This window comes from Psammomys obesus, unplaced genomic scaffold (genome assembly GCF_907164565.1).
Source record: "Psammomys obesus unplaced genomic scaffold, mPsaObe1.curated_primary_1811, whole genome shotgun sequence".
Taxonomy (NCBI): Eukaryota; Metazoa; Chordata; class Mammalia; order Rodentia; family Muridae; genus Psammomys; species Psammomys obesus.
In genome coordinates this window covers 19,042,653-19,056,921 of record NW_026585644.1, presented here as the reverse complement: position 1 = coordinate 19,056,921, position 14,269 = coordinate 19,042,653, and positions in this window count along the sequence as shown.

Below are 14,269 nucleotides of genomic sequence, written 5' to 3'. Positions count from 1 at the left end.
TCCTCTGGTCAGGTCGCTGTGGACTGTCTCCAACCTAGACAATGCACTCTGGGAAGGCAGCCAACCAGAGTGTCCACAGATCCTAGGCCCAGCTTAGGCCTTCAGGAGGGCTACTGAAATGAATTGCTGATAACCTGGCCACTTCCCGCAGAGGTGGGGTCATTTAACTCTTCCGTGTTCTCTAGATGGAGAATGGGAATGACACACAAACAGGAGAATCTTAGGGATAAATGCCATGCCTAGTCAGGTCCACTAGGCCAGCTGGAGCCCCCCTGGAACCTTCTAGAGAGGCTGCCTGAAGCCACAGGAGCTGTTCTAGCCCTGTTTTTGCCACCCTAGAAAAGGAGCCTGAGAGAGGACAGGAGCCTGCCTCCCCAGGCCACCTCCTGGTTGCTAAGGTAACCAGGCTGGGTGTGTCCTCCCCAGGGGAAGTGGTGGCCACGGCCCACCCAGTAGGCCAGGAGGGGTTTTCCCAAGTAGAAGCAAGCTCCTCAGAGACATGTCCTGTGTAACCAACTGTCTCTCACCTGTCTCCACCCAGGAGAAAGCACCAGCCAAGGCACCCTGGTCCCTCCCTTCCTTCCCGAGACAGCTCTTTGTAAACCAGAGGCAGGGAGCCAGGCAGCTGGGAACCTGAACGGCCTCCAACCCCTGCTCTGAGACAGCTGAGTGGGGAAGTGCAGTAGAGTCTAGAAGGAACGCCAGGGTCTCCTCGGAGGACAGCATGCTCTGGGAGGTACCCTGAGACCACCCTAGCTGAGGTGGCCCGCCCTCCCAGAGTGTGAACTGAGTGGTGTCATTTCATACAGTGGGGTTCCTGACTGACTCTATCTCCCACCCCCGCCAAGGTCTCCATAGGTCCCCATGTGCCCAAATGCCTGACACATCCTCCCACATGTGTGCGACATCCAGCTGGCTCCTTCTCATTCCTAAAGCCTAAGCCACCCCTTCACTCCCCCACCCCACCCCAAACTGGTTTCAGCATAAGGGCAAGAATGGGTACAGCTAAGCAAAAAGTTAAAATAATAAAATAGTCCGTGGGTATTTCAGCAGCCTGTAAGTGCAGTGTTTATGAGGATATCATTTCAATTCTGAAGATAATTCAGCGAGGGGAGTCCCTGGGCAAACAGGATTCACAATGTCTATAAAAAGTAGGGGAGTCTATAAAGCAGGGTGGGGAGGGAGCAGTGGGTTTGGGCCCGGATAGGAGCCCTGGGACACAAAGAGTGGCCTGCAGCTGAATTCATATATTTTTAAGTATATTATATGTATGATTTAGAAAATTCTGAACCAAACCACATAAAATAGATCTGTGTGTGTCCTTATTCTAGGAATCACCCCTGGTGCCTTTTTAGATGCAATGGGGACATATCCTTCTAGTCTGCTACTCCCACATTTCCACCCCAAAGGCCTGGGGTGCTGACAGTGGTGAAGACAGATGCAGATGGTCAAGTCTTGTAGGGCTCCAAAGCTCCCCCCACAACCCCACGAGTTCACGGAGGGTGCCCTCAGAACTCTGGTGCCTCCCAATGCCAGAGCACACCCAGGGCCTGTGCTGCTGCTGCTGAAAAAGAGCCAAGCTAAGACATTGTCCTGGAGAAGAGGAATGTGGAGGGGACTCCCTCTCCTGGGCCCGTGGCCAGCCTTGGGCTGCCAACTCAGAAAGCCCAAGCACAATGTACTCGCCTTGTTTGCTGAGCTGGGGAACACGCTGGATGAGTCACAGTTTAAGACTTCAGAGGCACAGCTAGTGGCAGATCTGTGGGCCAGCTTTGCCGTCAGCACGGAGGGCCTTCCTTCCCAAGCCTGCTGGAATGGGCTGCTGGTAAAATACTTACCTCTTGTAATCCATGGGGCGTGTCTCTAGGACCCTCTGTAGACCCGAGTCCATGGATACTCAGATTTCTCTGTCAGAATGATAGAGCGTTGGCATAGAACCATACACAGTCTTTCATGTTCTTCAGATTGTCTCTAGATGGCTTATACTCCTAGTGGATTATGAATTCTGCGCTGGCTGGCTTTATGTCAACTTGACACAAATGAGTCATCTGAGAGTAGAGAACCTCAACTGAGAAAATGCCTCCATGAGATCCAGCTGTGGCATTTTCTTAATTATCGATTGATGGGGGAGGGTCCAGCCATGGAGGTGGTGCCATCCCTGGGCTGGTGGTCCTCAGCAGCACCCCTCCATGGCCTCTGCACCTGCCTTCAGACTCCTGCCCTGTTTGAGTTCCTGTTCCAACCTCCTTCAGTGATGAACTATGATGTGGAAGTGTAAGCCAAATAAACCCTTTCCTCCCCAACTTGCTTTTAGTCATGGTGTCTCATCATAGCAATAGTAACCCTAACTAGGACAAGGTTTGTGTGAATGATCGCCAACCATATTGTTTAGGGAACAAACGACTAGAGAAAAAAAAGCTCTGTGAGTGTTCATCATAGGCATCCTTTTTTTTTTTTTTTTTAGCTAAATGTTTTTTATCTGTGTTTGGTTCACTCTACACAGCATCTAGACCCCACAGATATAAAGGCCTGCCTGTAACATGCTTTGTGACTCGGCAAGTAAAGCAGGCAGGCAGTTCCCCTAACAGCCGGGGCGTCTGCTTTAGCCGATGTACCCGTTGGTATTCTGGGAATCTAAACTTCCCAACGGTCTTCCCGAGGCTGCCATGCAGGGCCCTGTGTGCCTGTGCAGCCTGCAGTTTCCTTTAAGCACCCGGTGCAGCCACATCCGTGAGTCCTTCAGCTCGCCATGCCTGTTCATTGGGACGAACTTGCCATGGAGCTTCTGTTCTTGCACTTTCACCTGCTCGTCCACGCATGCGCATGTTCCACACAGGTGTGCACTCATACACACATGGGCGCGCACACACAGCTATCTGGAGAACTTGTTCTGATTCACCTCTTGGCCGTGACCACTCTCCCACTCAACTCCATTCCCAGACCACTATCTTAAAAGCACCAACGCCTTTTAATGTAGCGGCAATTGCAGGCTTACTACAGAGCTGCAAGGACAGCGCGGAGTCTGCATTCCTCCACACAGCCCTGCCCCGATGCTGACACCTTATGAAGCCACACACGCTCAGCACCACAGAATCAAGCCGGCCCCAGATGTTGCCAGTTCTCCACTTTTGCTATTTCCAATTCCAGAGCCAGTGCAGGACCTGTCTCTTAGCAGGTCACCTTCCAGCTGAGAGGCTTTTCCAGTCCTTGTCCAGTTTCCTAGCCACGGCCCTTTGGGAGAGTCCTGATGATGCCTCTTGGAGCATCCCTCCTCTCGTTTTTGTGTGATAGTTCTCACGAGTGAGATTCTGCACATCACTTTGCTATGTTGACGCAGGTTGTCTCTGTGAGCGTAGCCCCCACCGCTTGAGAAAAACATCATCTGCTAGGGTTCTGCCTCTCCTGCCCATGCACTATGGGTCTGAAATATACTTCTGAGAAAGAAGACACAAGTCCTCTCCCTGACAAGGTCATCACTAAGAGTCGTATAGTGGCCTTCTCTCCCATTTCCTTATTTGTGTGCACTGACTCTCTTCCCTCCAAGGGGCAAAATTAACTCATTCCAGAGGACTGGTTCTGATAATCTGAGGAAAACAAAATTGTAGAGGTCATGTTCTTGATGTAAAACTGACATAATATTTGCTCCTCCCATCTCCTGCCAACACACACCCAGTGCTGTATTTGCACAGAAGCTGTGCGCTGCCTGTTGACTTAAAATCACTGTCTAGGGGCTGGAGAGATGGCTCAGCGGTCAAGAGCACTAACCGCTCTTCCAGAGGACCCAGGTTCAATTCCCAGCACCCACATGGCAGTTCACAACTGTGTAACTCCAAGATCTGATACCCATAAACATACATACAGGCAAAACACCAATGCATAAAAAATAAAAATAAATAACTTTTTAAAAAAAATCACTGTCTAGATGATTCACTATCCCTAATGGAATATAAGCGTTGTGTCAGTAACTGCCATACTGTTCTTCTTAGGGAATAATGACAAGAAAAGATTTGTACATGCTCCTTATCAACTCCATTTTTAAATATATATATTATATAATTTAATTTAATAGTATATATTTTTTGTGTTTTGACTACATGTATGCAGTGTCCAAAGAGGCCAGAATATGGTGTCAGACCCCCAGGAACTGGAGTTACAGATGGTTGTGAGCTACCCTGTGCATGCTGGGAATTGAACCTAGGTACCCTGGAAGAGCAGCCAGTGCTCTTAACAGCTGGGCCATCTTTCCACCCCCAAACTCATTTTTTGTGTGTGTATTTTGTCATCTGAGGTTGACTGAGTCCACAATGCAGGACACAGGTAACAGAACGGGACTCTCCCTGCCATTTCATCACACACGTCAAGTAAGATTACAGCAGTCTCTCTTCCTTGTCACGAGGAAGCAACTTTCTGGCTGCCTATCTGTCAGTACGTGGCAGACACCTCTGCCAAGTCTTTATTTATAAGCTTGGTTTCATTTAATCCCATGACATTCCCGTAAGTAGATTTGTTTACCATCTCCACTTAATAGGTGAGGAAACAGCCATGGGGAGGTCAAGCAACAAGGTCATGAGGGAACTGAGCCCTCTCTGACTCGCTCCTGATTCCAGCCCAGAAGCTGGCTGAACATCTGGGCTTCCATGGAACTAGCTAGATGTAAAGAAGCAGGCAGCAACCCACACATTGCTGCTCCTCAGGGTACCAGAGAGTTACACACGTGGTCCTGTGCCTCTCACCTTCCTGTCTAAGGTCTCCGCCGTCCTGCCATCTGGGAAGGAGGCTCATTCTGGCAATGACTCGAGGGCTCCCACCTCTTGAGTTCCTGCAGGGCAAAAGCCGAACAAAAGGGGTGTGTGTGTGTGTGTGTGTGTGTGTGTGTGTGTGTGTGTGTGTGTCATGATGAATGCTCCCAACCGTGAGTGCTGAGCCATCAAGGACAAGAAAACTCAGCCTCTCAGCAATCCATGCTGCCTAGACACGGGGTGACCCAGGATGACCCAGTGCAGATCTGTTAAGGACACAGAGCCTTGAAGGTATAGTGAAAGTACTCTAGCCAGTCTGTCCTCCTTGAGGAGTGATCCAAGTCCATAGCAGGCCCTCTCTGAGGTCTAGTCTCTTCATGAATTTGGAGGTGACAATCTTAGTGTAGGGTGGAGAGAGAGAGGTGGGACACGGTCATCAGAATAAATTAACCTCCACCTAGGGGAGAGGAGCAGAGTGGGCCTGTGCTGTATGGGGTAAGGAGCCTCATGAGGAAGGAAGAGAGGCTTCCTCAGGAGGCGTGATTGTCACTGTATGACAGGGAGTCTCCTGGTTCCAGGGAACCTGGCAGCAGAGCCTGCCTGCCTTCAGTGAGCTCTGAATTGGGGGTGGGGGATCCTTTGCCTTGGGCTGAGAACTGGCTGAATTTATTGAAGTGATTAAAATCATTTTATGCTGAGCCAGGAGGATGGCCAGCTTGTGGCCATCGCTTCTGAAGGCTGTGTGGCATAGGGGGACCAGAGCGACTGAACAGCACTCTCCAGGATATGGGACCAGAGACAGTCATCCTGACATATTTCCACTCAGGTCCCCACAGGGACGCACACAAAGGCAGCCTGTGCAACGCTTCTGTGCTGCCAAGGCCTGCAGTGCCCTTCCCGGCCTGCCCTGCTGCCCTGTTTGGGCCGGTGCCAGCACTGCACTGGGTCATTAGGGAAGCCTGTTTGGCAGCACACCTAATTGCAGCCTGTTGCCTGGGCAGGCAGGCCAGGCGGCCACAAGACACTTGGGTGGTGTCCCTTGCAGGTCAGGAGGTGGCTTATGCAGCTGCCCAAGGCCGAACAGCTTTTCAAGCCTTTTAACTGTTTGGGGGACAACAGCCTTGGGGATTATGTCCAAGAGGTGGCAGGGTGGTATGGGCGGAGAGGTGTGTAGCCGATGGGCTTACACTCATGACAACAGGGACCAGCTGTTTCTGCACCCTAGGTCTCCCTTTCTCCCTCTGCCCCCAGCCTGGGTTCTACCACATCACTGAATAGAGTCATGGGTTTCTTCCTAGGTTCACATTGATACATTGAGCTCACACTGTATTAGAAAGTCTCTTGCTGAGACTTGGAGAATGCCACAGACAAGTTGGCATGCCAGTAGTAGCAAAAATTAACGGCCATCCCCTGGGTGGCCCCGCCTGTCCCTTGACACCAGTTCAAATGAGCACCGTAGACAAACCTCCGAGCAGTTTCTCTCTGCTGCCCATTACCCTCATGGATGTATAGCTTGCTTATGGGTCAGTCTCTCCTGCCTGATGGTGAGGAACTCAGGGACGAAGTTTTACTTTCCACTGTCCCCAGATCCCTCTCCCTGCCATATGCCTGGTCCCTCAGAGAAGTCTCCAGAAGGCTGTATTTTTGGCTTTGGTTAACAAATGATGCAAGCTGAGACCATGTGGACCTATCACACAGACATAACCTGCTTCTCTCTGTGTGTGTTTCTGTGTCTGTCTGTCTCTCTCTTACTCTCTCTTCTTGGACTGAAGACAAATCTCCCAGGGAGGGCCCCCAGCCTGGAGACTCACAGACAACCTCTGCCAGAATGCAGCCACCTGCAGGCCAAGCTGTACAGCGGGTCCTCTGGCTGGCAGGAGCTACCCACCCCTCTGACCCTGGCTTCCATGCAGGTCAGGTGTTAGCAGCCCGAAGGTTGGGGAACAGAGTTGACTTTAGCGAGGAGGTGGTTCCCGGGGCCATCACGCATCAGCCTGTGATGGTGGTAGTGTTGCTTTAGTCCTCCGTTCCTCCGTGTCTTCACGTGTAACTTGTGGCTGAAATGCAGGGCAGCACATCGGTGTCTGCACAGTACTGACCTACTTCTGCTCTTTGAGGCGCATCGGTGACCTGAACCTCCTTTGCATTGGATACACCAGACAAGGCATCACTGTGATTTCTCTCTGGAGTCCACTAGACCTCAATTTCCCCATTTGCAAATAAGTGGGCAGACCTGGATAGTAAATGGGCCCTCTGTCTTCTCTCCCTCCAGGGAAGGAGCCAAGAGCCTGGGGTTCTTAGCAGGAAACAGTCACTCACCCCCAGGCAGTCACTGACTGGTAGCTGTGAACCACTGACAAGGTGTCCAGCCAACCAGAAAGCCAGCCATGAAATCAGCTCCCTTTGTGTCCTGGTCTTCCTTCTGCTTCTGGCCTGAGTTGCTCCACCCAAAGAGAAAGAGAATGGCAGGAAGTATGGGTGGGCCCAGGCCTGTCCCAATGGCCTCTCCTCTCTAGCTCTTGCCGGCTTCTACCTTATCTGGTAAGCAGGCGAGGGCAGGGAGAGCAATTGCTAATAACTGCTTTCTCCCATGTTGGTGTCATGGCTGGACTCTGGCCAAAGGCTAGACTATTTAATAACTATGGAGGCCCAGGCTGGGTGGGGTCAGACCTGGAGAGGGGTCACTGGGCAACTCAAGGGTGATCCCCTGGGGGTTCTTACCTCTCAGCAGCTGCCAGACCAAGGTCCCCCACGTTTGTAGTAGATGAGAGATAAGTCCTGGTAGATCCTCGGATCACTTGGATCACCACATCTGGAATGGGTCTCAGAGCGCACCTAAATCAAAGATTCCCAGGTTTGGCTTCTCTAACCACAAGATTTCAGAACAGAATTAGGAGCTGTCAGAACGGCTAATCTTTTCTTTCACAGGTCTGGATGTCGTGTGCCATTTGTGACTTTTAGATATCATATGCCATCTATCTGTGACTCCCATCTTGCCTCAGAAGATAGGGCATGTTAGTTAGAAAAAAAAAAAAGAAAAAATATACACTCAGAATAAATGATAATTTCTAATATATTTTATGTTTTGGTGCACTTTGTGCCACTGTAACACAATACCACAAGTGAGACAGTTTATAACGAGCCTGTAGTATTTGTTGACTTGTGGTCTTGAGTCTGGGTATATGAGATGGAGGGGTCACTGTCTGGTAATGTCCTTTTTGCCATGCCACCCATGACAAAAGGGCACAGAGAGAGCAGCAAAGAGAGCAAGATGGGATCAAATATGTCATGGTATAAGGAACTTACAGCTTTACCCCACTCTTGCAGGGTAGACCTCTTGTTGCTGAACCACTTTGTAAAGGTCCCGACTCCTAATCCCACAAAAGTTCAAACATATAAGCTTTGAGGGGCCTCTTCAAACCAAGAATATATATATATTTTTTTAATGAAAGTTCCATAGTATGGAAGGAAAAACTCAAACTCCGGCCTTGGTTTTATTTGTTCACAACAAAATCATGAACACTAACAATTTGACCATAGTTCAAGGCTAATTAGAAACCCAAGGCTAACGCCAGGTGGAGTTGCACACACTTTTAATCCCAGCACTTGGGAGGGAGGGGCAGGTGGGTCTCTATGAGTTCAAGGCCAGCCTGGTCTATATAGTGAGTTCTAGGACAGCCAGGACTACACAGTGAGACTCTGTTCTGAGGAAAAAAAAAGAAAGATACTCAAGGCTAATCCAACTCCAGTTCTCAGGCCAGCATGTGCTCAAAGACGAGAATGGCCAGGTGGTCCCAGCACTGTGACAGCAGGACAGGGAGACCAAGCTTATGGTGGCCCATTGAGTCCAGTTTGATTGTTTGAGCATCCTCCCTGGGTTCCCGGTGGAAGGGACAGCCAATCTGGCTAACTTTCCCTCTCCCTCTGTGGTTGGCTTCCAACCTTTTTCATCTCACCAAGTCTTTGCAGAAGATTAGGATGGTGGAGCACAGAAGAACGCCCTGATCTCTCGGTCACTAGCTCTTCTGTTCCTCCAGTCTTTGCTTACGGTATTCTTTGTCCCACAGCACTTGCCATGAAGCAGGCCCTTCCTCCTGCCCAGGACCACTCCCCCCACAGGCTGGTCATGTCCACATAATTTCCTTTGCTCTCTAGACCTCTTCCCTACACGTACACATGCTCAGTTTCTGTTCTATCAGTTCAAACTCCCTCCAACAATCACTGAAAATCAAGGTGGCTTTTCAATAATAGGGAAAACAGTTTGGGGTGGGAGAAACACCAAAGAAATACCATGGGCTTTCTAGGTTCTGTTTTTTTGTTTTTATTCCCCCCCATTAGCTTAATAAAAGTATGTGGGAAGAAATCCATTAAATAGCTGGGTGTGGATAACATATCTGTAATCCCAGTTCTCTGGAGGCAGAGGCAGGAGGATCTGCAAGCTTGAGGCCAACTTGGGCTGTAAGGGTACAAGGGAAAGAAAAGAAAAAAAAGGAGAGGAGAGAAGAGAGGACAATTTCAAGAAGGCATAGCATTGCTGAAATTACTAAGGATATGGGAAGCTAGATCCTAGGGTGATTACTCAGTCAGCAAATCCGCTATGCATAGGAGAACCTCAGTCCAGATCCCTAGAACCCAAGGCCCCTCAAACCCAAACAAATAAAAACTAAACATCAACAAAAAATCCAGGCCTGGCTGCTCATGCTTGTGATTCCAGTACTAACAAGGCAGAGATAGGGAATTCCTACTGTTCAATGGCCAGCAATTGGTGAGCTCCAAAGTTCAGTGAGACATTCTGTCTCAAAAAATAAGGTGTGGCATGGTGGCTGTAATCCCAGCTCTTGGGGAGACAGAGGCAGGTGGATCTCTGTGAGTTCTAGGTCAGCCTGGTCTATAAAGTGAGTCCAGGACAGCCAGGGCTACACAGAGAAACCCTGTGTCAATAAAACAACAGCAGCAACAACAAAAAGTGCAGAAAGACATCCCAGCACCAACTTTTACTGGCCTCCATACATTCAGACACCTATGTGTACACACATACACAGTGGGGAACTGGCTTTGCAGTGACCAGTAAAAGCACATGGTCATAACAGCATAATGTAGGGTGACTTGACAATATCCTTCTGGGTTAAATGCATGTAGACAGTCACGTGTGGTCAGGCACACTTGTAATTTCAATACAGCTACAGTCTGTCTCAGAAGAGTCAGGGAATCTTGGCTAAGTTTGAGGGTAGGGCAGGGGGATTGCCATGAGTTCAAAAATCAGCTTGGAGTATATAGCAAGTCCCTGTCTCCAAAAGAAAAGAAAAATGCATGCACATATAACAGGATTTTAATGGCAGTTTTATTTATAATAGCGCCAGACTGGAAACAATCCTAATGTGTACACTCCGGCAATAAGGATTTTTAGAGGAAAATAAACATGGGAACTGGGAAGATAGCTCAATCAGTAAAATTTTGCTGACCAGAACCCATATAAAAGTCCAGCACACACTTGTAGCCCCAGAACTAAGGAAGAGGCAGTTTCTTGGGGCTGGCTGGCCAGCCAACCTAATCTACTTGTCCAGCCTCAGGTCCCATTGAGAGAACTTGTCTCAAAAGACAGAGCAGATGGCACCTGAGGAACAGCATCCAAGGTGGACCTCAGGCTTCGAATGCCCTTAGAGGTCATAATAAGGATTGCTTGGTCAGAGGGTCAGGGGGTCAGGGAGGATGAAATGGTGACTTGAGGAAGCTCAGGGGGCTTCCAGGTTCTGGAAATAGTGTTTCTTGTTCTGGGTGTTGGTGGCACAGTGAGTTCATCCTGTGAAAACTCACTGAGCTTTGCATGATGTGTGCTTTCCTGTGATCATGCTATCACAGGAGAGTAAAATCCTTCAGTAAAATCCACAGAGAGGGGCAGGGAGAGAAAGGGAGGAGGGAGGACAGAAACCCTCAAAGCGGTTAGCCCAGCAGTTCTCATGCTGGTAACTGATCCTGTAGTTCTCTTTGCATGTGGGCAAACACTGAACCGGCAGGATGTACTGGGAAGTGTCCTGATTATTCAACCGTAAGTGTTAAACGATTCATACCACACCCTTAATGGAGTGTTATTTGGCCATTACCCATAACGGGGTTGATTTTTATGGACTGGTGTGCAATAACCTCTAAGACATAATGTGAAGTCAACAGGCAGATTCAGAAGATTCACAGTGTGCAATCCTGTATGCAGGGCAGCATGTGCTCATAGGCGGACTGCAGGCACATACAGGAGTCGGGCATTCTGGCCTGAGGGATTTTGCTCTCTCTAAAGCTGTTATCTATAGCTATATCCAGTCCTACCTGCTGGACCACACCATCTCTCAGCATTGGCTGACAAGGGTCTTATGATGTCATTCAGCTTATAAACATATCAGTAGTCTCTTGAGTATGAGTAAGATCAGTTTGGCAGCAAGGGAAGCCTGGTTGGCTATCTGGAAGATGGATACATGTGGGTAGATGTGGGGCTTAGGCCTGAAGAACCATGTCCCCAGGCACCTCTGCCATCCATGGGATGCAGTCTGAGAAAAGTTCCAAGTCCCAGGAGAGCCATTGCCTTCTATCCTGGAAGAATGAAGCAGGCAGACAGCAGGACTGGGTCAAGGTCACACTGCCAGAGAAGTGATTTGGATCCAGAGCCCCACGAACATGGGTTTGTACTGAGCAGTTGCCAGGGAGCCATAGAGCAGACTCAACCAAAGCAGAAAGAACTGCTTCTGTCAGGCAGGAGTAACATCTGGAAAGCATGGCCAATGACTTGACCTAACACCAGGGCCTAGGGTTCTAGGTGGAGACACAGGGGAGCAGGAAGGCAAAAGGGTGAGAGCAATGTGGGAAGCAATGGAGAAAGATGGGGGAGAGGGAGAGAGGGAGGGCTGGAGTCTGGTCCAGAAGAGTCAAGGATTCCTGGGTAAGTTTAAGCATCCAATTTTTTTATTTTATTTATTTTATTTTTTTTAGTATGGGCCTGGTACACTGTCCAGGTTTTGGACAATCCTTCCTGTAGAGAGAGAGAGATGACAGAGTGTCAGCCTGGAAGTAGAGAGATTTGCTGGAAAGTGTTGACAGTCATTCCAGAATGTCTGTGTAGTAATCTGGGCAAGGGGATGAACGACTGATGAGAACAGCTGGAGCGGTATTTTGGAAGACCCAGTGATGTCACTGGTGAAGAACAAGCAGAGAAAAGGAAGGAGCTGAAGGTGAGCCATTCGACTAGGTCAAGAGGCAGGATATCCAGGGGCAGGATATCCCTGCTTGCGTTGAGGACATCAAATTTGGGTAAACACAAGCTCACTCCCAAGGATGCTGGATGAGAGAGGGGTACCTGTGGGGTGCTCCGGCACATGAGCCAGCAGGATTGACAGGGCTGGTTTAATGTTGACTCATTACATCAACAGTTACCACATGCTGACATGGATAAATCGGCCAAGCTCCCGGTACCAGGAGAAGAGATGGACAGTACACAAGGAAACAGCGATGCTGCAGACCATGCAAAGACCATGGGAAGCTAAGGTGGAGTCAGCAGCGAGAGGGTGAGGTCAGTTTGAGTCCACAGGTGTGCTGGAAGAGGCTTCCCATGGGAGACTTGCCAGTAATGTCACAGGCTGCACCAAGGAAATAGCAAATGCTAAGCCCTGGAGACGGCAGTTGATGTGACAAGTGACCCAGGAAGTTTATATACAGAGGTGTGTGTGTGTGTGTGTGTGTGTGTGTGTGTGTGTGTGTGTCCGTGTGGAGACCACAGGTTAACCTCTGCTGTCATTCCTTAGGAGCCACCGCCCTCTTTGCTGCACTTGTTTTCGGCTGAGTATCTCATTGGATGTGGGGCTTGCTGACTGGCGGGTGAAGTCCAGTGTTCTGCCTGTCTGTTCGGCCCTGGCGCTGGGATTCCCAGTGTGCACCACCACGCCTTTTTATGCGGATTCGGGTCTTCATGTCTGCATGGAAAGCTCTTTACCAATAGAGCCACCTCCCCACTTCCTGTATAATGTTTCATTTGACTCACAGTTCTGTAGCCCAGGAGAACCTGTTCAGCTCACTATCTGATGGGGTGAGGGGTGGGGGATATTCTTCCTGCTGGATTATAACTCCATGGAGAGTGACAGTCAGAAAGAATGAGATTTTTTTTTTTTTTTTTGAGACAGGGTTTCTCTGTGTAGCTTCCGCTGTCCTGGACTAACTTTGTAGACCAGGCTGGCCTTGAACTCACAGTGATCCGCCTACCTCTGCCTCCCCCAGCGCTGGGACCACAGGCGTGCCTCACCGGACCTTAGTCCCTTTTTATTTTAAACCTGATAACCTTCCTTAATCCCAACCACCCTCCAAAGGCTCCCCTTCCAAATACTTTCAACATACAACTGGAGATTATTCCCCAACACATGAACTCTAGCAAGCATATGTGAGAACAAGCAAGAGCTGAGGAGCAGAGTCCCTGCAGGACTTCAGAAGTGGGGGTGGGGTGGGGTGCTCACTGCAAGGTTTAAAGATGCCTGGGACGCTGGATAGGGCGGGCGAGGCGGAGTCAGAAGGCCAACCGCCTGCACAAAGCGAAACAATTTCAACAAGTCGTGAGTGGAAGCCGAACTGTGTTAAACTCCCAAGTAGATAAACAAGTGAGTTCATCTTCCAACACTCTTACTGCTACTTTCAACAACCCCCCTCTAAAGAGAGGTCTCCTTAATCGCACTGTCAAGCCAGTGTGAGACTGTGAGGAACCGGGGCTGGTGTAAACCTTAGCAAAGGACACCTGCTCACCTGTCTGTCGAGCAGGCGGCAAAATGCCCGGCTCCTGTCCAGTCCTACCAGCTATGACCTTTCCCACACCTCCACCGGTATCTAGGCTCTGCAGCGAGGCCTCAGGGGACGAGTAGAGGGTTGTGCTTTCGCTGCACTGGGGAGGAGGGGGGAGACGCATGCGTGACTCCTGCTCTCCAGAGACCTGGAGTTGTGTAAGTGGGTAACCACACCGAGAGACCCAGGAAGAAAAAAGGCTACGCCGGCTTTGGGTCAGCTGTCACGTAGGCCTGAGGACTCCCCAGTGGGTGGCCTTTGTATGGCCACTGGCAAGGACGCGCTGGCCTCGTTTAGGTACAGGTCAGGTGGCTGGCTGCACGGCTGGTGCTGCTTTTGCAGCAAACTGCAGGCTGGAGTGGTAGAAGGGCAGCCCCAAGCTTCAGATCTGGCGCCACGCAGGAAAGGGCGGATGCAGGAACGGCCCTAAAGCAAGGCAGCCGCTTCCTGGGCAGAGGTGCGGTCCTAAGAGCCAGGGACGGCTTAAAAGAACCCAGAGCCGGCGTTAAGCCGTCCCTATGGGTCCCGGCCATCGGAGCGGCCCACCGCGTGCGGCCAGCGCCGGGCCGGCGAGCAGCCCTCGCGCGCGGAGAAGACCTCGCCGCAGCAGCCGGCCGCCGCGCCGCCGCCGGGACCTTTCCCCTACTTTCCAGGCCTCAGGCCCCGCCTCCAGCCCCGACCAAAACACGTGCCGCCTCCCGCCCCGCGGGATCACGCCGCAGCCA